General features: G+C 39.0%; 1 protein-coding gene and 1 long non-coding RNA gene across 6 annotated transcripts in view; both read right to left on the bottom strand.

Annotated features, from left to right (window-relative positions):
- mtd (TLD domain-containing protein mustard) overlaps nt 1–27,426 on the bottom strand; it is a 424,160-nt gene that overhangs the window by 200,197 nt on the left and 196,537 nt on the right. The gene's annotated exons all lie outside the window — the stretch shown is intronic.
- On the bottom strand, nt 18,850–23,300 carry LOC117226705 (uncharacterized). Its single transcript, XR_004491864.2, has 5 exons — nt 22,338–23,300; nt 21,873–22,043; nt 21,634–21,787; nt 21,175–21,252; nt 18,850–20,287 (listed from the first exon to the last, which is right to left on the bottom strand). It is a non-coding gene; the product is annotated as an uncharacterized LOC117226705 (long non-coding RNA).

Raw genomic sequence — 27,426 nt, forward strand, 5'->3', positions numbered from 1 at the left:
AGAGGAGACACGCACGATTTTGCGGTCTCGTGAATTATTGCTGGCGTACTTGCTTCGTACACAATTTCTTCTGTAGTTTTTTTCACCGGTAACGATGGTACGCCGAATCGCGGGACGTACGACGTGCTGCGACGTTTAGGAACCTAGGTTAGGTTCTTAATAATAAGAATCTTCGTACGGGAACTACCACCCTGTTCAAGTAAGCGTTTCATAGTTTTTGATGTTTCACCAACGGTAAACCATTTTTATATATTAATATTTCATTCAACGAAAATTTTTGCCAAAACGTCTTTAATAATTGAGTTGTGCTTGCGAGAAATTCGATAATTATTTCAGAAGTTATTGTGTTAGGCTAAGCCGCGCAAGGTGTTAGATTATAGTCGCTTTGGACAATAAATTCTCGAAGACTATCAGAAAATTGCTGGTAGATAAAGTGATAAATATAGCTGTGCTGAAAAGGAAGGACGTTTTAACACGGAATTCCATTGTTGAAATTACGATGATTGTATTCGTAGGTAATGATAGAGTAAATTTTTTAGTTCAAATATACATTATAATGAAATCGGTGAAAATTTTAAATAAATTCAGTTTTGTCATTCTCACAAAGCAACATACGCGAGTTTTTTATTTTTCTTTGTTTAGTATTAAATTGGATTACTTTTTTAAGTCCATTAAATTGGTTCCATGATTATTTTTCTGATAAATACGTAAATCACATATTCTGTAGCTCGATGAATAATAATATAATAATATAAATAAATAATATAATATTGTATAATATTGTATAATTGTCAATTTTTGAAAATCGTGATGTGCGATGTTTTTCTTCGCAGCTACAGATACAATATCAAGGTCTTTAACGATTTTTATTGATATACCGTTTCTCGATACATCAATTGCACGGATTTTCAGTTCATGCATTTATTATTATCGCGTCCAGGTATTTTATCAATGTATCCAAATCGAACGAGACTTAACTAGTTACCAGTAATCCGAACAATGAGTTGCTGTAATTTCGAACAAACTATACGAGTAATAGTTTTCCTTCGACTATTAACCAGCAATATTACTGTTCCTCGAATCGTCTTAATTAGCGGTTCATGCTTGACACGTTAACAAGACATGTGAACGATAACATCTGAAAATGGTAATCGATAATAAATTATACGATGAAATTGATAATATCTGATAATATTATCGCAAACTGTGATTATTCCCTGGTGAACAATGCGAACGCGGGCCGCCTTGATCCGCCGTGTTTATGGAAGATCAGAGACACGTATAATGGGTGACAACAGGCGGTAATGCCAGAATGATAACGAGCGTATCGCCTCTGTGTACCCGAAACAATAAACAATAACGTAACGGGCAGTAGCGTGAGCACATATTGTACTCTCTCAAACATCTCTAGATGCGAAGAAAAGTTCCCCAAGAGACTTCGGATCTTTCTATTTCGCGTCTTCTCGCATCCGCGCGCAGCAAGCAACGAGGAAAAACGTGACGTCGGTGCTAAAACGTCTGACGAATAATGTCACCAAGGTCTTGGTTCCTCCGCGCATCACGGTGCATATTTTTAGACGGCCAGGTGTCGAATAGTCATTTTAATTTTATTCTAATGGACACCGTGGAGGCGGATGCACGGCCCACCGAGTGCCAAAGTTTTCGACTCGGGATCCTCCTTCAAAGTTCTTGCCGCGCGGTTCCGGTTGGTTCTCTGGTGACTATCCAGGAAACGGTTTTCATTCCGCAACACGGTAGCGCCGTGTCTGAATTCCATAAATCCTGGTGTCACACAAGTCCGCGGTTCTAACGTCCGCGAAATAAATTTTTATGGGCCGCCACTTCGCGCGCGCGCGTATCTCGAGTGACGATAAAGATCTTCCTTGATAATGACGATAAGCACCGGAGGATTAGCTGTTCCGGAGGCGGCAGACTGCATAGAGCAAACAATGGCTGGCGACGAAAACGTAAGGAAGTCGCCGACAGCAGCAGGAACACCTTTCCAACTATCTATCCAATCGTAACTCATTTCATAATCTAGTTCACTTAATGCCGCGTTCCCCCTAACTGGCGTTACTTAACTCCCGCCTGATGGCCGCCGGAACCCCGTTCGTTACTTAACACCTACGAAGATTAATTTCTTCCCGCATTCAGAGACCGGACCATTAAATTCCTGAAAGTATAGGGTTTCGAACGGTCGTGAAACTGGCCGCTCTCCGGCGAGATACTTTTAGCTCGCAGATCATTTAATACCGAGTCAAACGGTTCCCCGCGTTTTCGTCGAGCTCGTGAAAAATAAAGTTTCTTTTCTTCTTCGGGCGCGCGCGCGCGCGCGCACGCAGTCGAAACGCTCGTTAGAATTGTCTTTATTTTCTAAGTCACTTTGTACGTTCGTCAATGAGGTTCTTCTGGTTTCCCATCGAAAACTGTACGGTTCGTTTTCCCAAATAACAGTTACCTCCAGTAGCATCCGAGATAACAGGCCAGCATCTTTTTACGTCAATTATTTCGTGGCTATCTTTCAAGTTCCACGAGTGTGCCGTATCAATTAAATTCAGTCGAGAACCCTCGAGCTGATCGCAATCTCTGAGCGTCGTCTAACAATACGTTTTATCGCTTACGAAACGCTGTTTACATCGAGGTGCGCAGCAGGTTTCGACACAGCTCTGGTCGTCCGGCCCTTGCGAACCATGTAAGATGATAGACAAATGATCTGGGAACGAAAAGTCACTGGGAAATATTTGAATTTCAACAGTGGCATCCTTCGCCAGCTGCGCGCCATTCGTTCGGAGTCGTTTGCTTCATTTTCATGTATATTCATTGAAATTGGTTCATGCGATTGAAAATAACTTCCGACTCGTTCTATGCTATTTTTCTAAAGCTGTTACAATTAGAAATTTTCTTTCTCTATGAAATAACTTGAACCTTACTTGTTGCACCGTAGGTTTACTCATCGTACTTACGAAATCAATTTTAACAAGAAAATCGTCAGCTGATGTTACCAAATTTTCGGCAATTAAATAAAATCAATTTCTATGGCGCTAAGGAGAAAAGAAAAACGACAGGTCTACAAGAAGTATCTTCGAAAATATATTTTAATACCTTGACGGCCGCGCCGGAATCTAAAAAAATCTCATGGAATTAAAGTATTTTATTCGATCGAATTAAAACTGCAAAGCAAAGTTATATGACACCGAGTGCTTTGTCAACGATTTTTTAAGAACTAAATTTTAAATAATTTTGTCACCCACGTAAAGGGCGACGCGATGACCCAAGTGTTAATAGTACATGATACATTTAATTAACATTTAATTATGATACATTTAAAAAACGAAAAAACTGTGTCAAATCCATTTTTATAATTTTTTCGCGAAGTCACGTGTACGTGACTCCGGCCGTCAATGTGTTAAGAAATTGATAAACAAAACTGAGTCAATTGTATAGTTGTAAGAACAACTTTCAAGTGCAAATACAAAATACTGAACTATTAAAAGAAAATGTTTACATTACTAGATACATGTTTATATCATAAATTGTTGAAAATGCAAGTGTTATAACAGCAAACAAGCTCAGTTTAATATGCATAAAATGCAAAGATCATAGCGGAAATATTGTAGGTCGAGAAGGATGTCTTGATTATGGAGTCAAAATAGTTTCTTCGATCGCAACAGATTAATTACTACGAATTGTTATCAATAGTACCCTATTTTAAGAATTAGTACTAAGAATAGAAAAAACCAAAAAATATAACTTGTGAAAGAGAATCTAACAGCGAGATATTCAATCATAAATCGACATTTACGCTTTTAAATGGTAGATTGCACATCCCAACACATAATTCGTAATGATTTAATTTCTAATTAAATGCTCGCCGTTTAGGGATTAACGGTAAACCTTCCGGGTCCAAAAAACAACTATCGCGCATTGCTTTAAAATGATGGAACGACCGTATCCATTTGGACGGCTGTATCGCCATTTTTAAAGAGTGCTTATAATTTCGACAACGTTAAAATCAGAAAATGTGAAACCGGTTATTTTGACCGGCTCGGTTGGTTTTGCGTTGAAACCGACTCGTCCAAGGTAATGCGATCATTTAGGACCAGAAATTGCGCCGGCAATAACGCGATGCCACGGCCGTAGGTTAGATCATCGCCACTGGAAACGCGGATGCTCGTTTTGGTCTCGCCGCCGCGCCGCGGACGGACGAAAAAATGGTACACTTTTCGTCAGAAATCATGCGACGCGTCGTCGTTCCCTTAACGAAGCCTCGGGGTTAAACGGAGGCGGACGTGCAAACCAGTGGAAACAATTGGCCAATTCGTCCGCGCCCAATTAGAGAATTGCAGCGATGAAAATACCGGCTACGCTCTTAATTCGATTCAGCCAATTAGCTGTCTCTCTCTCCGGGCAGGCAGTTTGCCTCGCGCGCGCGCGCGCGCGTGTTCACGAGCCTAGGAACGTAGGAGCACGGTTCTCTTCTTTCGCATTGAGCAAAAACAGGCGCGGTCGAACGGGCCCGGTAATTTCGGAGGCATCCAAACAGCCGATACACCTGGCCTATTTCGTCGGCCCATTCGCGGGCTTCCCCTATGAATTACCGGCGACCCAATTCCCTTCGAGGAAACTGGCTCGCGACGATGCCCGAACGAGCCACCATCCTGCTTGTTTCCTGGCCGGAATTAGGTCAAAGTCATATCGCGACGAAAAAACGTCTCGTGACCCGGCCGTGAATCGAACGCTCGAATATCCTCTATTGCGCAATCGTATCCAGCCCGATGCCGCTGGAACTGCTGATCGAGTGGCGAGCACCGCCATTTATAATGAGTCCGATAAGTTAGATATATGTGGTTCTCGGCGTTGACATTCTTGGAGAAAGTAATCGATAATGACGTGTGTGCTGCCTTTTTTTTGTTTGGAAAGATAAATACATTAGATAAAGATAGAACGATAATTTCAGATGTATGCGCATGCTTTAAGAAATATTCAAGATTTAAAAAATTATATATACTCGGTCGAGTTTGTAACTTGAGAATTCGATAATTTTGCTGGAATTGGCGATCGAATGGCAAGCGCCGTCATTTTTAATGAGTCCGATAAGTCAGATATACTTTTCGGAATGAACATTCTTGGAGAAAATAATCGATGATAGCGTGTGTGCTGCCTTTTTCTGGTTTGGAAAGATAGATACATTAGATAGAGATAGAACGATAATTTCAGATGTGTGTGCATGCTTTAAGAAATATTCAAGATTTAAAAAATTATATATACTCGGTTGAGTTTGTAACTTGTGAATTGGGTAATTTTGCTAGAATTGGCGATCGAGTGGCGAGCGCCGTCATTTTTAACGAGTCCGATGAGTCAGATATATTTTTCGGAATGGACATTCTCGGAGAAAATAATTAATAATGCCATATATGTGGTGTTCTTTTTTTGTTTAAACAGAGAAAAGCGGTAGATAGAGAGTAAATGATAATTTCAGACGTGAGTGCAAACTTTAAGGTATCCTAGATCCAAAAATTATATGTATGCAATTGAGTTTGTAATTGAAAAATTCAATGATTTTGTTGGAATTGATGATCGACCGCCGCAATTTTTAATGAATCTGATAAGGTAGGTATATTTGTCGGTGTTGAAATTCTTGGAGAAAGTAATCGATAACATCGACCTAGTATGCGCAGTCTTTTCTGTTTAAAAAGAGAGAACCAATTGGAAGATATCAAATTCCACATGTGCGTGTCTGTATGTTTTAGCAGATATTCAAGATTAGAGAGATATTACGTATTAAATTATGCTGGTAATTTATAAATGTAGACATTTATATACTTCTAAGTAATAAATTGTGGCAGAAATTACTCCACGGACATCATTATCGCTTGAAATTCGATTATAATTGTTTCAAACGCTAACGGCCAGTTGCAATAACAAATATTGATGACATCTTTAGTTTATCCTTGGGATAAAGAACGTTTATATGTATTGACGAAATCAATTTTTTCGTTTTTCTTGTTTCTATAAAGTAATCGATGATCTACAGTTCAGCTGTAAGCCTTCCTTTTTATCCGTATCTTTCAAGGACGTTAATTATCACTTCTTCATTAGTTATCACCACATGCTTTCGTTCATCCATTTCGATTAGTTAATTATTTTCAATAGCGTTTGGTTAGCTGCAACGAGATTTGCTTGGAAATTGTGCACGTGAGAAATAATCATTTCATTGGCTATCTCTTTTTATCAATTTTTCTTACTTCTTTCCATGGATACTGTACTATTCAGCTAAAAGTCCGTCACCGTAAATAGCAGCGTACACATTATTACTGCACGCAAAACAATGAAAACAGCTGATACGCTGGCCGATTTAACTCCCTAATGACGCAGTGAGTACAGTAAATTCTCCCCAATTGACACTCAGATTGCACACAAGAATGGACAATTTGGGAGGAGGAGATACGATTATTCGAGCCCCAATCGGTAACTATAAAAAACGAACCATAAGACCATGAGCCATAAGGTGTCTTCTCTTCTCAAATTGTCCATTTTTGTGTACAATCTGAGCGTTAATTAGGAAGGATTTATGGTAGCTATTTCTTTCGATTGTCTGTCTAAAAGAGTAACCGAGATTAGGTATAATTTTTTTTACTTACATTCTAATAGTGTTTCGAGGCGAATACAATGAACTATTATGAAGGTCATTCAAGGTCACCTAAACTGACACAGAAAAGCAAAGCTAAAATACAGTAAAATGGCAAATAATCACACAAATTTGTTTATAAATCTAATGAAAAAATAATGTCATCTATTTACTTGTGTGCAATTTTTATCGTCATAATGTAAAAGCTAAAATCAAATCCAATGCAACGACCACAACGCTATGACCATATGACATTCGGAAAGTACTCTGAGACAATTTATTTTCTCTTGCAGTTGACTTTGAGTGACCTTGAATAACCTTCATAATAATTCATTGTGTTCCCCTCGAAACACTCTATCAGAAGTAAAAAAACTTACTGTTCCGTTTAAAAAAACTGTGTCCTCCACCTACAGAAAAATTGGTAAGATCAGATTATATATATGAGCCCCCCGATACCCCAAGTAAGTTTGGTCTAATGCATTTTCTCCTATCTTCAAAAACAAGCGAGTTATTCAGGTGACCTGTTTAAAATGCCCCACCCTGTATAATGAAAGGAACAGCATCGGAAAACAATATAGACAATTGAAGATAACAAAAATTTTAACTAACCACCTTTTCTTCCAGGTAAAACAGGATGGAAGTGCTTCCATTGAAATACGAAGAATCGCAAGGTCGAGACACAGGCTTCCGAGACGAAGTGGAATAATTTCATCAGTCCAGACAGTTGCTTATCACCTAGCTCATGTCCCCCGGGACAGGTTTATAGCTTAGCTACGGGTACTTCGGACAGCTCTATCTCCAGACACTTCAAAGATGCTCGTTTCGAACTATCATGAGAATGCTTTTTTCAGATAATCGCAATCCTGTGTTAGAAAAGAACGTTAACGCGATTTTTCATGATGTTTCTCCGCTAACTCGTTGCATCGCGAATCTGTGCGAGCCATGCCTAAAACTGAGAACAAATGAGCCGTTTATTTTGAAAGAGGCATAAGTCACTTTTTCAACAAAATCGAGTTAATGGTAACACTAAGTACAATTGAACGGTATCTTTTCATTTAAAAAGAAAACGGCTCAAATGATACCGATCTCCAGCTTTCAACATTATAGAAAATTTAGTAATTAACCCTTTGACTGCTACCAATTACGATCAAAATTTTCAAAATGAATACAAATCACCGAGGTCTATCAAACGTGTTTTTTAAAAAATCTTTTCATTCGATGTCTGGTAAACTAGTTCTTGCATTTTAACAAAATTCAAGCTGTTTGGTCCAATTTTGAAAAAGACGTTATGTTTCTGTATGAATATAAAAATGTTGGTCGTATAAATTAACATCGAGAAAGAGATTATCTTCTTTGTTGTGGGAAGTAAAAGTTGCAACATGCAACATTTTTGCAACATTGCGGCTAAGAATGAAATTAGGTCAAAATACATGATAAATATGTATCTATATGTGACTTCAGAGTTTCATGCGGTCACAGGAAGTCGATGATATTTAATTTCCATAACCAATATCAAATATTCTACCTTACATTCATTTACGTTCATATTTACTTTGAACGATTTTTCATGAAATTCAATGTGTACGAAATGAAAATTTTTGTCGACATTTGGACAGCGGGCCTCGGGTCCGTCTGAGCCCTGAGTTAAAAATATTGTTATTCGACCATCTAGTTTCAGGAAATTAGTTTAAATTGCCACGTGTTTTATTCGGACTTACAGAAAAACTTAACGTGACTAGGAAAGGATCGTCTCAAAAGACGCGTTGGACAAATTTATAAATAAGATTATAAAAATTATCCTAAGCAAATTGAGTTATTTTGTTGCGAAATAGGTCCGCTGTTCGAGTATTAATAAGCTCAACGATGTGCCACAGTCCACCACGGGCGACTGACCCGCAAATATCGCAGCGTGTATTATATGAATGGTTACGCGCGAAAGCGAGCCGCGGTCAGGAGGTTAACTTCGTAACTTCCGGGAACACTTTCCTCGGAATGAACCGCCGCAGACGGGATTTACATCGAACAGTGCATTAATTAAATTCGGTGGATGGGCGGATAGCCCGGAGTCCGGTTCGATATTGCGAGAGGTTAAAAATACTCTTATTGTTAGAAACAGGCGTTAGGCTCGTAGATAACGCGCTGGCCACGATTCCCTAATTAGAACGCGTTATTCGAAGCACCTAAAACGCCGCGGAGCGTGGGGGTCATTATCGGGGCAAATGGACTCTACGCAATAACACCGCGTGGAGGCTTCGCGGCTTGAAACGACCGAAAGGGAACGGTAACGAGGAAATTGTCTTTCGCGAGGGAGCCAACCGCGGTCCGGATCAAAATTTGCTTCCGAGCCGCAGTTAAGCCCCGGCCAATTTTCGGAGTCGCTTCTAACGATCGACCAAATTGCCGGTTACGTTGGTGCCGATCGAAAGGGTCGCGAGTTACCCGGAGGTCTTTTGAGATCCCAAGGACGACGAGTGCTCCGAGTCGTTGCGTAATTCCGGAATTTCCACGATTTCAGAAAACCTCACAATTCGTAATTATGTGATTCAAGATAGAAATCAATCTTGCTGGATTCCGGGCGAGGGAAACGGTCGTACAGTGATACATCCCTCCTCTCAAAACAGTTGATCACAATTCGTAACCTCATACGATTTTTATAATAATCGGTAACCTTATGTTTCCAAGATTGCAGAATTTGGATGTTTTATCAAAAATACAACATTGAACGTGGAACACATCAGATACTGTCAACGTATGCACTGTTTTTAATTTATTCAATTAATTTATTATTTATTTATAATTTATTTATTGAATTTATTTGTTGCGAATATTAATAATTTGCCGATACTTGGCTAGAGTTACATAATTGGAATTTAAAATCGAATATAACGATCTTAATCCTGGAAGGACCCCTTTCTATTTCTGATCATAAGTAACATTATGGGGAAGCGAACGACCGAAAATAAAATCTTAATAATTCAAATGTTATTTATTATTTTCAAAATGTAATAAAACATGTATTATATATTGTTATTGTTATATATTATATATTATAGGTTATACGATATATAACTTCAATGTTTTAGTATTTATTTACACGTCTACAGAGACGAATTAAAAATTCTTTCGGGGTCGCCGGCAACCCCAGAAAGTCGTTCTAAGGCGAATTAAACAAATCTTTATCTTGCCAATTTGTTTTAAAGTTTAATAGGTCACAATCCATTCTGTCAATAGAACTGCCAAAATTACAATTGTAATTACAGTCAAAAATTGTTGTTTAAGCTGAATATGAGTATTTTATGACGTCTTCGTTCATAAGTTTTTATAGATATATTTTTGAATACATATATATATATTTTGTATTATTTGTATATAAGGGAATTCAAACTCGTAAATAAATAAATAAATACAACACTCTTCGGACTTTCGTAACTCGAAGTTGTGGGCCAAACCGTGATATCTGGAGATATCGGCGAACAGAAGGCTCCTTGGTCATGGGGTTATCGGCTGAATTCTACTAAAGAACTGTTCGACGAGCTGGGTCGAGCATAATTTAGAGTGAATCTGCGGCTACTGAACTGCGAACGCTGATGAAGTAATAATTACTTTCTTCACATAAGAAGCTCACTGTGTTCCGTAGTGTCAAGCTGTCTTATTGATTATGATATAAATATTCAACTTGGTTCAAGCGTAATAATTAGATCTCTATGCGTAAGTAAACATTTTCGAAATCGATTGTATAAAACGGAAATGATAAATAATAAATCAATTAGTCGTAATAATATTATGAAATTCGTCTTGTACCTTTACAATTTTACGTCTATTCATTCCTGTCAAAAAAATTCGCACTCTAATAATTAATTAAGAAGATCACGGGGCTCTGGATTGACTTGTTTACGACCGAGCGATCCCCTAAGCGCGACATACGAAGAATACGAGGAATTCCGCGCGCAAGCTCGAAAAGCTAAGGCGATTTCCTGGAACGAGATCTTAGCGAAGAAAGAACTTTATTTGGAAAGAGCATCGTTTCGCTGGACGTCAACTCGACAATTTTCAGAATCCCGTTGTTTATCTCGCGATTCGCGTATGGCAGTGGATAAATTATATCAGAGACCACGCGCTACCCCCGTCCCCGTCCTCCGAAAAGCCTGCGCGTATAATTAATTGGTATTCTAATCGGCGTTTACGAGGCGCTGGAGATAATGACAAGAGAGACGGCCTGGTTTCTCAGAAGATAATCAGCCTCTTGACGGGAATAGGAACAGTTATTATCTGGTTTTCCGAAAACCACGCTATAGAACGTTCGATTAAGCTACGAAGATTTCGGCGAATACGGATCGGTATCGTTGGAATCGACGACGTTCGCTGAGTTGTCGTTTTACTTTGTGTTCGCGTTGTCCCTTTCAGCGTGTTTCGTTGCGAAAGAGACACGCACTCACTCATTTTTTCAGTCGCAGCGTACGTTCGAACGACGGCGATCTACGTGACTGCCGGCACATTCTCCATCCGCGAAAGAAATGATTTATTTGGACTCCTGCGACTCGACGGAATCGTTACACTCCTGTAATTCGTTTGTGATTTTTATTATCACGTCGTGGTACTTTACTCGAGACTTTTTCTGTTTCGCTTGCAATTGTACACCGTTCCATCAGCGCACAGAGTGGCCGGCACGATACATTTTTACAAGATCGGAGTAATTTAACCCTTGAATGCATATTGTTGCCAATTGTCTACATTCCAGTTCCACTTAATTTTATTCAAAAACCTGAGTATGTGTGAAATAAAAGACTTGACATTACTTTTGGCGAGTAAGTTATATGCTTTTTTCATATTTGAATGTGGTGGGTGATAACCTTCAATGTGTTACTTGGAGAGATATTTTCTTTTTTCGAGTTTCCTATAAAGGAATGATTGATCTAATTGCTTTGTGTCACAACAAAAATCGCAATTGCTTTGCTGCATTTCATTTATAAATAATGTGAAAATTCCTATACTAATAGATAATATAAATACGTGACCATTTGTTTATACGTCTACAATAATTTTAGTAATAAACGCATATCGTTGCCAAAAGTCTACATACAACTTTTTTTCAAAACAAATACTCAATATTATTACCTAGATTTTTTATTTACTTTTTCCATAACCTATGACTACATTCCTATAAAAAACGATTTTTTAAAATTCAAAACAAAAGATCATGCATTTAAGGGTTAATTAATAAAACCGAAATCGGAAAGTTAAAATTCATCGTCGGACTGCGGATTTTATGTCGAATAGAACACGGTACAAAAACATTTAAAGAATTTTAAAGCACCGTTGCATTATTTACAACTCGTTAAAACGATCAAGAAACGAAATTAGTGTCTACGTAGCAACCGTGTGTCTTGCAATTAGTGCTGACAATTTTTATTTTCCATAAAAATCCGCGATTTATTTGTCTACTTATCGTGTTTCGCGTTTTAAACATTATTTTAATTAATTTCTACAAACATATCGCGATAAAAATGAATTTTTAACCCTTTGCACTCCGCTGTCCCCTCTCTTGGGACATCGTAATTCTAGCACATCACTCGGATGTCCCCTCTCGTGGGACATTAAAGTTTATTAGTGATTACGGGGAATTGAGTTATTCCAGCGCAACTTTTTCAGACATGCATGTTTCCCTGAAGTTTTCTCTTGAAATGGCACAAGAAATCAAATCAAAATATAGTAAAATTACTAAAATATATACAAGAAATGTCAGCGGGTTTTGACGAGCACGTGAGAGGCGTGCTCACGACGGTCCGAGCACTTCGAAGGCGCCACTTGAAAAGAGCGATAAGGCAAGTTTGTAGAAGAAAGGTCGGTATGCGAACATAGCACGCACTGTATAGTGAGATTTATAATCATAAAATCTGGAGGAAAAGATTTTCAAAGCTGAACTCATTTTGGTTTGAAGCGTCGAGCGGTATAGATAGATCTAACGAGTGAGAAAATCGGGAAAGTGATTCTTCTCTTGGTAAATAAATTGTTTGATAAAAGTTTTTTTGGTAAATATTATCTTGTGAGTTAGTTATAAAAATTCGAAATTTTCAACCTATGTATTTATTCATATCTTTTATTAGAACAATGGCAAAACGTTCAAACACGAATGAGTCTCATGACACAAGTAGTAGTGAAGATGAGCTCCAGATAGACGTTTATACAGAGATGTTAGAAAGACTAACTGTAGAAGGTTTTCTTCTACAGTTAGTCTATCGTTTTGATAGCAGTGATAGTGATATCGTCCAAGCACCAAGGCGACGAGAGAAAGAGTTCGCATAGATAGCGATTACAACAACAAAACAAAATTATAAAAAATAGAATATTGATTTTTTTGCAAATTTCTCGATTTCAGCCAATTCATAAAAGTCCAATATCATTATAATATGTTAGTTAGTTCCAAAACCATACTAAATAATACGAGGGTATGTAAATGCCCGTTTCTGCCGAAAAGTGGCGCTGAGTAGCTGGTAGCCAACGTCCAGAATGGTTCGGAGTGCTAAGGGTTAAACCTAGCCAAAGATTACTGTAACTGACGCATCACTTATCATGTTACCGAGACAACAATATCGTTCGTGAAAGATTGAACTCCTTAGAAAATCGTATGAAATCGACATTATTAACATCAAAAACATCGGTGTTAAATTGAATATGAATTTATTAGTGAAATACGAATGATCCAATTTGTGACTCGCAGAGAGAACGTAGGTATTTGCTCATCGTTTGTTTCAGTCAGGAAGAATCGATAGCATCTATTTAAATCGCATAAGAAATGTAAATTTTTATTAGTATACCCGCTTGAGGCTGCGAGTTTCTCCATGCCAGCAAAAACGAGAAACAAGTCAAACAAGTAATCATCGACGATTAGCATTTCCACGGGCAGGCTATTAAAGTCACCGGTAGATATCAATTGAAAATTTTATTGCTTACCGTAACGGTATGACTTCCAATTAGTGCAACTGTTTAAGTTTATGCACACCGCCGTTTTTGTCGCGTCAACAATGAGGGTGTACCTTGCTCCGCAATAAAGCATAAATGCTTCTCTAACGACGAATGATTTAATACGGATACAGTTAATTTTCTAAACTAGGTCGAGACGAAATCTTTCAGATAAGTTGGAGAGGTTCGAACACTTGTAAATAGTAAATGCGAGAAACAAGCTACTGTGCGGTTGCGGCTAAGAATCTGTGAAAATATCTCTGACAGAGTTTGCTCGAGGATAGATAAATAATGATTCAACGTGTCTCTGTCATGGTAACGTCGCCGATCGATATTTTGAAGAACGGATTAGTGGAAACGCGATATATCAGCCAATCGGCGTATCAGTCAATGAAAACATTATTGCAGAGGATAGGACGCGAAATGGAGAGCACCGTTAACGGCTTCCGGATCTAACAGAGCAACGCGCGCAGATTATAATCAACAAAACGAAAACTCGAATAATAAAAGCGACACGTCGTTGCGGAAAACAGATTGATAAAAGTTCGATCGATTATTTGAGAAAAAGATTCACCGACACAGACTCGCGTTACAACTCTGTCGAGTCGCCGCGGACGAACACCGCTGAATCACACCAATAAAGCCATGGAAGGCGATATTTTCCAAAGAAATGATATAATCCTGGTAAACGTCATCGATAAGCATGTGACCAAATGTAATGCGACAGTCGCGCCGCAAAAAAAGATTATCATAGATGAAAATGCAAATCCTCGGAGACGTCGGCGACGTTGCTTGTCGCGGTGGAAATTTTAAAAGAAATAAATTATCCCGAGGAAACGTCATTGGCGATCAATGGTAATGCACCGAGGCAACGCGAATACGAATCGTGAATACACGCGAACGTCACCGATAGACTTGCACAGCGAGCTAGATCGACGGAGATCCAAGATAGTAATCGTTAATAACGTCACCGACGAACGTTCGCGCGTAGTGGAAACATGGCAGGCACGTGGTAATTGTTGACAGTGCAGTGAAATCCCAACCAGACCGCAAGTTTTGCGTCATAACTCGTAAAATGGGGGATCTACAGGCATGCGGAACAATAAACGGTCAATGGCTAGATCGGAAACACCGCGCCACGGTGTTGCGAATCGATAACACTTGATTTACGGGGCAATAAGAGCAGCCTATATGTATAGCAGTTTGTATTTATTAAAACTTTTAGCGATTTTGATTATAATGTACAGCGATGCGCATAATTATTTACTCAAATGTCATTTTTGTATATCTTTGTTTTCTATTATTTTTATATTTTTATATATATTATATACTTGTATATATATTTGTATATTTCTATTTTCTGTTACTCTTCTAACATCATATTTGTGTATTTCTATTTTCTGTTATTTTTAATATCATATTTAGGTATTTCTATTTTTTCTTATTTCTAATATCGTATTTTTTTCTATTTTCTATTATTTCTAATGTAAAAATATATTAATATGCAAGGTGTCTCAGCTAAGGGAATCCACCTGCAGTGCTGTGAACAATTATAACCTCGAAGTAACTTTTGCATTTTCACTGATATTTAAACAAAAACCAAAAGAAACTATATTTCTATTTTCTATTATTTCTAATATAGAAATATACGAATATCACATTTTGTTGTGTTTTTGTTTCGATCTCAGTAACTATGTGAACGTTAGTTTGAGTCTAAAGCTATACACACCACTGTATGTCGAATGAAATTGAATTATTGAATAAATTCCCCGTGTATGTATTTTTATAATTTCAGTAATCGTGAATGAACCAAATTTTAAACGTGTCGAAATAACGCGGTTTGTAAACCTAGCGTAAATCTATCGGACAAAAGTCGAAACCGACGATTTTTTTCGTTGGCGTACTTGGAGCCGCATTATTCATATCGTACAATAGAGGCTCTCTTATCTGAAAGTTTATTTTTGTAATATCCTGACACCAACAAAACATATCTATGTACATATGTATTACCAAAAAATTTCATTCAAGTTCTCTACTATGCGATAATAATACAACGATTAGATAATAGAACGTGCGAATACCAGAATATTGCAAAAATAAATATTCAGCTAAGGGGGCCTCTACTATAATCAGATTTTTATTAAAATCAATTTGTTTCCGATTATTAAATTTAGCTAACCATTTGCCGGAGTTCAACGATACGAGTTAACACTTTATAATTTGATACTTTCGATATATTCGCAGTTTTGCTTTATATTTACAAGAAATCAGTTTTATTATTCTAAACGATTTACTTATATTTATATAAATAATAAGTAATTATTTTTGTTTTGTATTTTTATAATTATATATATTTGCAGATTTTCTTTGTATTTATATATGAGGAATAAATTTTATTATTTTAAAGAACTTAATTAGATTTATATAAATAACAAGTAAGTTTATCTTTTATTTACACTTGCCAATAAGAAATCGTTTTTTATTTAAATAATCATTTAAACGAACATTTACTTAAACGATGCCCGACTCTACAGCCAGACCTCCGGTAACGTGTTCTGAAAATTCCTGCTAGACTTGTGTCCAGCTAGCTGGACAAATGATAACGGCCTGCAACATTGTCGGAACAAGTCAAAGCGATACCAGAAGGAATGCGCGAAGAGTGCACCGGTAAACGATCCAGGCGATCGGAGCGATTGTTCCGTTGCGTAATTAGAGAGCCGACGGTTGCACGACGGTGAAAGTCGTCGACCGATAAAAAAAAAAGCGAATTATTTCATCGTGGTACGCGGCGCGAGTCGGCGAAACGATCGGTGCGTACGAATACATATAATCTCCGGAGAGAGAAACAGAGAGAGAGAGAGAGAGAGAGAGAGAGAGAGAGAGAGAGAGAGAGACGCGAATCGCGATCGGACGATCCTGACAGGTTTATCCAATTAGCGCGTCGTCTATGTACGCGCCGCGGTTATCGTTGAAAAATTTCTGACTGCGCACGAAGACCGTTATTCTCACATTTGCGAAAGTGAGCGGTGACCGATGATAGATTGCCCAAGCGTACGCATTCGCCGCGCGACTCTTGACTTCCAATAAAATGGAGCCTATCGTGCAATTTAATAATATTCCTGCGTCACTATTAATAGACGCTTCTGCCTTCTAAGCAGACGTTTCTATCTTATAAATAGCGTTTCGATGTGATATCGCTATCTGACGCCGGGAAATATTCAAACACTGAACGGTTTGCGGGCGTCAGCAGAATTCGGCATCATTTAAGTAAATGTTCATTTAAATGATTGTTGAAATGAAAAATTTTGTTATTTGGAAGTTTAAATAAATGACAAAAGTAATTACTTTAGTTATATGTAGATGTAAATATATTATTTAAGGTGATACAATTTATTTCTTATTTATGAACACAATTTCAAAATTGTTACCATTTAATTGCTTATTATACAGAGTGTCCCAAAAATGTCTCGTAATCCGGAAATGAGGGCGGGGGGTCCTGATCATTTGAAGTAACTTTTTTCTTAGCGAAAATGTTTGTTAACGAAAAACAATGACCAATGAGAGGCGAGATCAGCTGGCGCAAGACGGCTGAGCCAACGAGCGGCCGAGCTAACGGGCGGACAAAGCACTGATCATTGACTCGGTGACCAATGAGAGGCGAACTCGGCTAGCTCGAGGCAGCCGAGCCAATGAGCGGCCGAAGCATCGAGTGGCCGAGCTAATAAGCGGCCGAGCCAACGGGCGGCGGAAGCCCAGTTCCGCTCATTGGCTCGGCCTCCTCGCTCCAGCTAAACTTGCCTCTAATTGGTCAGTGTTTTTCGTTAATAACTCGTAAACGAAGCCGCGAATCGCATTTTTGCTAAGGAAAAAGTTACTTCAAATGACCTCAGAAACCCGCTATTTCTAGATCGCGAAACATTTTTGGGGCATCCTGTATGTCATTTATTCGGCACAACGCATCGAGTACGCGTCATAGTCGGAAAATAATGAAATCTAAAAGCCGGGAAAACTCGCGGTAAATATAGGTAAATATATCGTGTATTCCTGAATTTTGGTTTTTAGTAAGAATCTCTGGTAATTGAGCCGTTTAAAGCAAAGATGATGCAAGTGAATTGTTAGCTGTTGCATTTTTCTGTTACTCTAACGATAAATTAAAACTTGTCAGTGGCTTACATAAAGGAGTTGTAACAATTTTTTCTGTTATTGTATTTTACAGAACCTTTAATTCATCCTTCATTATCTGCAAATTAACTTTTCCGACGTTATCTCCGTCGACATCTGTAGTTTAAAAATGTCCAACTAATTCGCACGGTGACGAAAAGAAAGAATTTCCCACGATGAAATTTCGTTCGTTGTTTGCATAAGTGCGGCTATTTCTTTCTCTAGCGCTCGTTGCGAAACGAGGACGATACTATCGAGCGGGAAATAATAGCGGAAGATTTTCTGCGGAGACTTTCGTAGTGGATGCAAAGGTCGGCCCGTATCGGGGAGCATTAGAGAGCTTAGCTGTGTCGGTAATTGCAGATTAATTTTCGCGTCAATCATTTCTCTAAATCTACGATCGATAAAAGCGCCCGCTGCATCGGCTGGATCGATGAATTCTCGAGATTAGACGAGTTCAAGTTCGTAAACGTCGGATTTTATCTGGTGATTGCAGCATCGCGGACGGTTTAAAGCCTCTCGCACTTTGCTACGTGGCGGAATCTCCGGTAATCGCGTCGCGCGGACGTTGACTTCGGGAAAAAATACCGTCAGCGAAGGGATCGCGGAAGCCTTAGCAGAAATCTAGCGCGCGATACCTCCGTTGCGATCGTGATCGGACCTTAGGTCCCTCGGATCGGTCGCCGCGGTTCCGAGAACTCGCCTGTACTCGATCTTCTAGCTCGCGGCGACAAAACAATACGCAATTGTCGAGATCGAGCGAAATCCTGCCTTGGATTTCGAGTGTCACTCCAGCCGCGTTATCGATCCGCGATATTAATCGCGAACGATCGCTGCATGTCATCGTGAAGTTCCGAGGAGTGTTTCGTTATTTATAGCGCACAATAACGAAATACTTTAAGCCCAAAGGAGAATGATCGCGTCACGAGCCTCTGATTTTTATCGATCTTGTTTTTTTTCTTCAATCGTAATTTTCTCGGATTCGTGACAGCGAGAAAATAATTCTTCGATCATCGAACACGCCCGAACGAAGTTCGATTTTTTTCGGAAGATGTACGTGCATTTTGGGAAAAGCGGAAAAAAGTCAGTTTTAAAAAATATCCCTTTAATATCATTTATTCGCTGATAGTCAATTAAACATGTGGCTTATTATTTACTATCTAAATCATTCTAAAATATCGTCGTTTATAATTAATTTGTTCTTTGAAAATAAGTTACTTTTACAGGATTTAACACGTTAAATGCCATGCCGATTTTACAGAAATTGTCCTTGGCGCCACGATGAATTTTCTTTTATGCGATACATATAATGCTGAAATATTATCTGCAGTAGATAAGTAATAGTGTATAACCATGTTTGACATGTTAATTGCGACAGGGTCACTGGTAATAATACAACGATGGTAATAATACAAAATTTTAGATATTGACATTTGTTTTAAATTATATATATTCCTATCAATTTGGGTGCGTCGGTCACCGGTGGCCCCCGTGGCGTCACCGCCAAGTTAAGTACCGGCTACCGGTGACCCCCGTGGCATTCAACGTGTTAATGTACTTAGTGTGTACTTAAATTATGTCACAGGACACTTTTTTATCTCGCATATTTTTTGAATTACGTTCAATTGAATATCTTGAATTTTCATTGCATTTTTTTATTACGAGTTCGGTGGAGTTCAGTGTTCGCTTTGATCGCATTTTGAAGAGTGATGCCTTACATTAATAACAAAACGAAAATTGGCTGCTATTAGCTGCTATTGGAGAAATCACCTAATAATAATTCCAAAATGGCACGTGCCACGAAGCATACCGTGATACCTATGTGCTATCGAGTTACGCGAGATGTTTTGAATAGATTGAGTAAAATATCAATATTTCAACTGTTCGCACTCTACTGATACTGATAAGGATAATTATGAATTATTTTTGCATATAATTATATCCAGACTTATTCTCACATCCGACCCGTCCATGTCGAGTACGAGGAAGAGAACGATCAAGAAATCGAAATCATTTCTCGAAGAAATAATCGAACTGCTGGCTTCGGAACAATGTTCGCAACATGAAAATGGAGATGCTGTTCAATTGAATTGAACTGAAAACAAAAATTGTATTTTTAAAAACTTTGTTTATGAACAATTAAAACGCTGCATTTTGTTTTCATTATTCTGTCCCAGCGAAAATCCGAATATACGTGCCAACAATGTAAAATGAAAAAGTAAGGCTTAAATATATAATTTTAGTTGTTATATGTTTTTTTATCGCTATGCGACGCCCGTCGTTCGAAATCAGATGCTAGAGAACTTAGGGTACAATTGGTTACGACACGTTTCGTTTCGTTCGTACGAACCGAGCACGTTTTTCGTTTCCACGGCCTTCGCCATATTCGTCCGGGCGAGTTTTCAATTCGTTCTTACGATTCACGGTGCGTAAACATTCGGTACGTATACATCATAATTAATAACTCCGGTGTTGATGGCCGCCAGGTAGGCATGTAGAAACGTTCGTCGTTCTGTGGCTCGAAAAGGAGGTGGGATTCTATAACAGACCAATTAAATAGTAAACGAAACAGCGTTTAATTTAATGTTGACTTCAAATTCGTTGCAATTATCGTTTGTATTCAATAGACGACTCGTATATGCGTTAGAACAATAGATTTATGTATCGTTCTAACAAGGTTCATTGGAATTAATTTATCTTTGTTCTCTATATTCCTTATATTCTCCATACAATTCTTTTTTTATATATTCTTTATATATTCTTTATATATTCTTTATATACAGATCACATTCTTTATTTTTATTATTATTACAAGGTATAACTCTTTTGATATCAACTAAGATAAAGAACTCTAGTAGAAGGGACATCTACTTTCTACATTACCTCTTTTATGACTTTACATTATATTTGTATTACATGAACGCGCGCCATTCAGAATATATTATTTCTACTTACGTATAGATACAGGGTGTCCCAAAAATGTCTCGTAATCCGGAAATGGGGGGTAGCTGAGGTCATTTGAAGTAACTTTTTCCTTAGCGAAAATGCAATCCGCGGCTTCGTTTACGAGTTATTAAGGAGAAACAGTGACCAATGAGAGGCGAGCACGGCTGTCACATGGCCGCCGAGCCAACGAGCGGCCGAACCAACGAGCGGTCGAGCCAACGGGCGGTCGAAGCCCAGTTCCGCTCATTGGCTCGGCCGCCTCGCGCCAGCTAATCTCGCCGCTCATTGGCTCGGTCTCCTCGCACCAGCTAATCTCGCCGCTCATTGGTCGCTGCATTTCGTTAATAACTCGTAAACGAAGTCGCGGATCACATTTTCGCTAAGGAAACAGTTACTTCAAATGACCTCAGGAATCCCCTCTTTCGGGATTGCGAGTCATTTTTGGGACATCCTATATAAGTACTGATTTCATGATTAACCTCTTAAGGACGATGTCTCTGCAACGTGCGGACTGCATCCATTATGTATGGATAATTTTTATAATCATCCATAAAATACTGAAAATAAATAGCACAAATTATCCGGATATATCGCAGTGTATAAAAACAAAAAAAAATAAAGAGCTAAGAAAGAGAAAAATAATTAACGGAGAAATAATAATAAACGGTAAGCAATCACAACTTTTACGTCGTCCTTGATGAGTTAATATTATACAATGTATATTATGTGTGTTAATATTATACAATACAAATATAATATATAATGTTAATAAATTATACGAATATGTAATTTATAAATAATGATCTCTCGCTTGTACTGAATTTCTGTTGGAGTATACTACTAAGTTTCATTAACGACGACATTATAGTTATTGCTCGATTCTGTTATGAACATCATGATAGGAAGTTTCAGAGGTACTTGGCCGAGCTAATATTCACCTTAATTTCTTCGGCATAGTCGAGTTGAAATGATTCCTGCGTCCCGGACAGGCGAATATCGGGAATAACTCGGAGGTGTTCGAGCGACAGATGAAACACTTCGCGTCGAACTTTGACACGGGTTCGAGATATATTGGTTCCGCTAACGAGCCGCCTGAAATATTAATACACGATTGAAAATAGCGTCGAACGGCGTCGCGACTCGCGATAAATAACGAGGAATGCCATTCGATACGGACGCGTGCAAGGTGCACGGCTATCGGCGCAGGATCGTGATTGGAATAGCCGACTGGGACGGTTCGCGACTCGCATAATTGACCCGCTTCGGCGGAGAATACGATGAATCCGAGCTGATTCTGCTTTTGCTAGCTAATTTTGTCTGCGACGCCGACGCACGGTGGTCACGAGTTCTGAAAACGTGGTCAGAAAATCCTTAAAAATGAATTTTCTCGCAGGTTCAGTTTTAACGTTGTTTTCAGAATACTTCGTTCGCGTTCTGTTCGTATCGGTATAAAATCATATGAAAAAATGTATACTAACTATGAAAATGGAGTCGAACTTCCGAATATTTCGAGGAACGAAGATTATGAGTTTGTGCCAATTAAAAAGAAAAGATTGATTGTTTTTAATTACAGTAGCGATAGTGAGAACGAAGAAAAATTTTCATTTTCTGAGATGTCATAATTATTTTCATATAACTGTACCTGAGATTGCAAAAAGGTTAAATACATCGTACACAACAATTGAATATCACACAAGATGTCTTCGACTTGTTAAGAAGCTCGATGTTTGGATTCCGCATGAACTGAAAGAAATTCACTTAACACAACGAATCAGTATTTGCGATACGCGTTTTAAACGTAATGCAATCGAGCCTTTTTCGAAACGAATTATCGCTGGTGATGAAAAATGGATCGTTTACAATAACATCGATCGAAAATGGTCATGGTCCGAGCGTGATGAACCAGCACAAACCATATAGAAAGCTGAATTGCATCAGAAAAAGATCATGCTGTCAATTCGGTGGGACTATAAAGGTGTTGCGTATTTTGAGCTGCTTCCAAGCAACGATCAACTCAGATGTGTACTGCCAACAACTTATGAAATTGGAGGAAGCAATCAAAGTGAAAATGGCAGTATTGGCAAATCGCAAAGGAATCGTGTTCCACCACGACAATGCGGGGCCTCACACATCTTTAGCAACACGTACAAAATTATTGGAGCTTGGTTGGGGAGTGATGTCGCATCCTCCATATAATCCCGACCTTGCACCATCGGATTATCACATATTTCGAAGTTTAAAAAACCTTTTAAATGGTAAAAATTTCAATAACAACGATAGCCTCGAATCGCGCTTGATTGAGTTTTTTTTACTGATAAGGACCAGAAGTTTTATGAGCGCGGAATCATGAAGTTCCCAGAAAGATGGCAAAAGATTGTCGAGCAGAATGGAAAATATTTAACTGATTAAAGTTCATTTCTTGTATAAAAAAAATTGAGATTTATTTCAACATTGAAATACCGAAATTACTTTCCTGTCAATCCAATACAAGTCTAGATTCGTGATAAGGGCAATTGAATCAATTGAATCGGAGTCGTCTTTGTATTAGGTCCATCGGAAAGTTCTGTCCGTTTCTCAATTGAAATATAATACAATTTTCATACATTTAATAATATTTATTATGATTTCTTGCCAGCGTGATGGCAACTTGTAAATGCCATTTTTAAAAAATGATTTATTTTTAGAGGCGAAGAACTCAACCAGTGCTTGGTTGACATCAGCTTCAGTTTTGAATTTTTTTCCTGTAAAAAGTTTTGCAAAGAGAGAAACAAGTGACAATCGAAGGGTGCTAGGTCTGGGGAGTATGGTGGATGCGACAGAATTTCCCAGCCTAGCTCAGCGATTTTCTGACGAGTCACCAAAGCAGCATGTGGTCTGGCATTATCATCGGTAGCCATGTTTTCACGATCGCGTCTCACTTAATAATGACATGAGACGTCTTTGTTTCAGCTTATTTAGGAGAGTACATGCGTGTAAATGCAATGATAAAGAAAGATAGTCGTATATGTCTCAAATCAACATGTGCATACGGATTGAAACTTGAAGTGACACTATCGGACAGAATTTTCCGGTAGACCTAATATTTAGCTACATTTTCGGGATTTCAAGCCACAGTAGAACGTGCGCCGATATATTGATTATTATTCGGCTGAAGCGAAATTTGTCATCGATAAGATATTGGCTTAAGTACGTTCGATACGGGTAACTCAGGTGGTCTGACTCACCGTACGCAAATGCTCCGCGAGATGCGGATACGATTCCCGCTACCCGGTACTTTACTTTTTCTTCGACTCCGCCGAACAGCCGATTCGTTTACTCTAGCGTTTATGGCCCCCGATGATTCATACAGTTTTTCGCGCGATCCAATTCGCTGGAATGTTTTTGTGCTCTGCATTTGTATCTCCGATCGCGAATGAAACCGAGACGTATTGTTGTAGTATCAATAGCGGCGATGAACAATGGAAGAATGGAAAATTCGCTGGTTAAATTGTGCCTTCGCGCGCCGCCATTTTGGTCTCGAGAGAAGCCGATCCGTAAAAGTCGATTTCTATTCAAAGTTCTATGAACATGTTAACCCTTAGCACTCCGAACCATTCTGGACGTTGGCTACCAGCTACTCAGCGCCACTTTTCGCAAGAAACGGGCATTTACAGACCCTCGTATTATTTAGTATGGTTTTGGAACTAACATATTATAATGATATTGGACTTTTATGAATTGGCTGAAATCGAGAAATTTGCAAAAAAATCAATATTCTATTTTTTATAATTTTGTTTTGTTGTTGTAATCGCTATCTATGCGAACTCTTTCTCTCGTCGCCTTGTTGCTTGGACGATATCGCTATCACTGCTATCAAAACGATTAACGAACAGTTAGTCTTTCTAACATCTCTGTATAAACGTCTATCTGGAGCTCATCTTCACTACTACTTGTGTCATGAGACTCATTCGTGTTTGAACGTTTTGCCATTGTTCTAATAAAAAATATGAATAAATACATAGGTTGAAAATTTCTGATTGTTATTACTAACTCAACAACTTTACCAAACAATTTATTTACCAAGAGAAGAATCACTTTTTCGATTTTCTCACTCGTTAGATCTATCTATACCGCTCGACGCTTCAAACCAGACTAAGTTCAGCTTTGAATATCTTTTCCTCCAGATTTTATGATTATAAATGTTACTATATAGTGCGTGCTATGTTCGCATACCGATCTTTCGTCTACAAACTTGCTTTATCGCTCTTTTCAAGTGGCGCCTTTGAAGTGCTCGGACCGTCGTGAGCACGCCTCTCACGTTCTCGTCGAAACTCGCTGACATTTCTTGTATATATCTTAGTAATTTTACTATATTTTGATTTGATTTTTTGTGCCATTTCAAGAGAAAACTTCAGGGAAACATGCATGTCTGAAAAGGTTGCGCTGAAATAACTCAATTCCCCGTAATCACTAATAAACTTTAATGTCCCACGAGAGGGGACATCCGAGTGATATGCTAGGATTACGATGGGACAGCGGAGTGCAAAGAGTTAAGTGCGGAGCCGATTTTGTTGGGTTTTCCGTTGAGGCGGCGTCTTGCCCCCTGTGGCTGACAGTCAGAGAACCCTTTCCATTTGGGCGGTGTCAGTCCAAAAGGACTGACAGTGTACTTTTTTTCTGAGCGGTGTCAGTTCTCAGGGACTGACAGCAAACCTATCGTTTGGACGGCATCGGCGCATGGGGCCGACAGAGTAGATTAACAAATAATGCCAGCTCAACGGAAAAACTAGAATCATCGTCTCCGCGCTTAACGTGCTAATAGAAGACGAGAGGATGCGAAAAATGTATCATTCTTTCGTCACCGGGTTTTCAAGAGACTTCCGAAAGACGCATTTCGCGTACAGTCCTATGAAACGGCTATATTTTTAGACACGTTCGTGGATTCCAATAGCACGATAACAGACGCACTTCATCGATATCCCTTAGAGCTGGCAGACCTAATGGAAGATGAGAAGAGTTACAGGAAGGAGTGTGTTTTTCATCCTCCGCCTTCCGACCGTGGAACATCAAAAGCTTTCAACGGAGCGGCGGAGCGGCGAGAACGGTCAAAGAAGTAACTGATTCAATTAATTTTGCCGGAAGTATACGAAGAGTTTCCGCGACACGATCTCGAACAGAAACACGACTGGATCGGGTCCGCGATCGCGTCGGAACTTTGATAAAACACCGCGCGCGATAATTGCCCGGTTTTCGTCGGCCGACCGGACGAAACTTTCCAATTTGCGACACACCGTCGACGGTCGTCCGGGCCGCGAAGCCACGGCAATTGAGAAATTCACGCGTCACCAAGCATAATTCATAACAATTTGCGGCGACACCTTCCGCGCGACGCTTGTCCTCGCCGCGTGGAATTTCTGTATCGCGTCCGAGCGCCGCGGGATTTGGGTCGTAGAGGCGTGTCTGGCCGGTTTCAAAAGAGAAAAACGAAGAGGAGAGAGAGAGAGAGGGAGAGAGAGAGAGAGAGAGAAAATAGGAACAAAATTGTTCGCCGATACCGCTATCAGCGATCGTTAACTATTGTCCGGCGTCGGATAGAATCGCGAACGCCGCCGTTCTATTTCAAGGCATTCCGCGCGGGTCAGGAGAAATCCCCTTTCGATGTGTTCCGTTGGTTATCATCGTTTTGCGGATCTTTATGCGTCCGTACTATCCGACACTCCTTGCTGGCCGGCATCGCGGAACGTTCCACAGGCCCGTCTCTAATTTATCCGAAAGTCAAGCAACGATTGTAGTTCGGTTCGCGCCGTGGATCTTTATGGACGCGCTTGTAATTTTAGAAATCAATCTACAGAATCGAGCAGGGTGTTGGAAACAGTTATGGTATCGGTTTCTGTTCTTGACACAGTTGCCGAAAACCGAAAAAGTCGCACAACTGTTGCAACGTATAACATCCTGGCAGCCGTAGCTGCAGTTTGTCAGCAATACAAAATGCGTTTCAAATGCTCAGCAATACAAATGCAATGCGATTACGCCGCACGAATTTTCAACTTAAACGTAGCATCTATATTGTTAATACTTAAAAGAAAATGCGATGCATTTATTACGCGAAATCGAACCATAACCGAAACGCATAAACGAAACTCAGAACCAAAAAGGTATTATAAGTATTAAAGGTATCATTATTATTTGATATTATATCGGTTCCTAAGAACCGAAACCGAACCGGTATACCTTATAACTATACCACGGGTTTTCATGCAAAATAAAAATTGTCTGTATCAATTGCTAGAAATAGAAACTAAATAGCAAGTTCGTTCTTCCTTTGATCATTTAAGTAGATTAAAAATAACACATCGACACTATTAAATTCTTCTTTTCTTATTTTAGATTGAAATTACCGAATTTTGCCATAAATGCATAAGCTCCGGAATTTAGCATCGAGCTCTATTTTTCGCGATAATATATTAGATGCATACGGAGCTGTAATAGCCCTTTGCACCCGAGTGGCGTCTCTGAGGCGACTCTAGACATTGCTACGCTATTTTCAAAAGAATTTTCACATTATTAAATTTGTCTCTATTCGATAAATTGTCAAATAACAGAAGTCTTCTAGAAATATACACGACCAATTTCATGTGTATCGAGTAAAAACAATTATAGCAAATGGAAATACTGTAGGTTGAAACGAACGTCTTCATTTTCGCGTTAAAATAGTCTCGAGTGCAAAGGGTTTGTGGCGGCTACCTCCAGAC

This window comes from Megalopta genalis, unplaced genomic scaffold (assembly GCF_051020955.1).
Source record: "Megalopta genalis isolate 19385.01 unplaced genomic scaffold, iyMegGena1_principal scaffold0050, whole genome shotgun sequence".
Classification (NCBI taxonomy): Eukaryota; Metazoa; Arthropoda; class Insecta; order Hymenoptera; family Halictidae; genus Megalopta; species Megalopta genalis.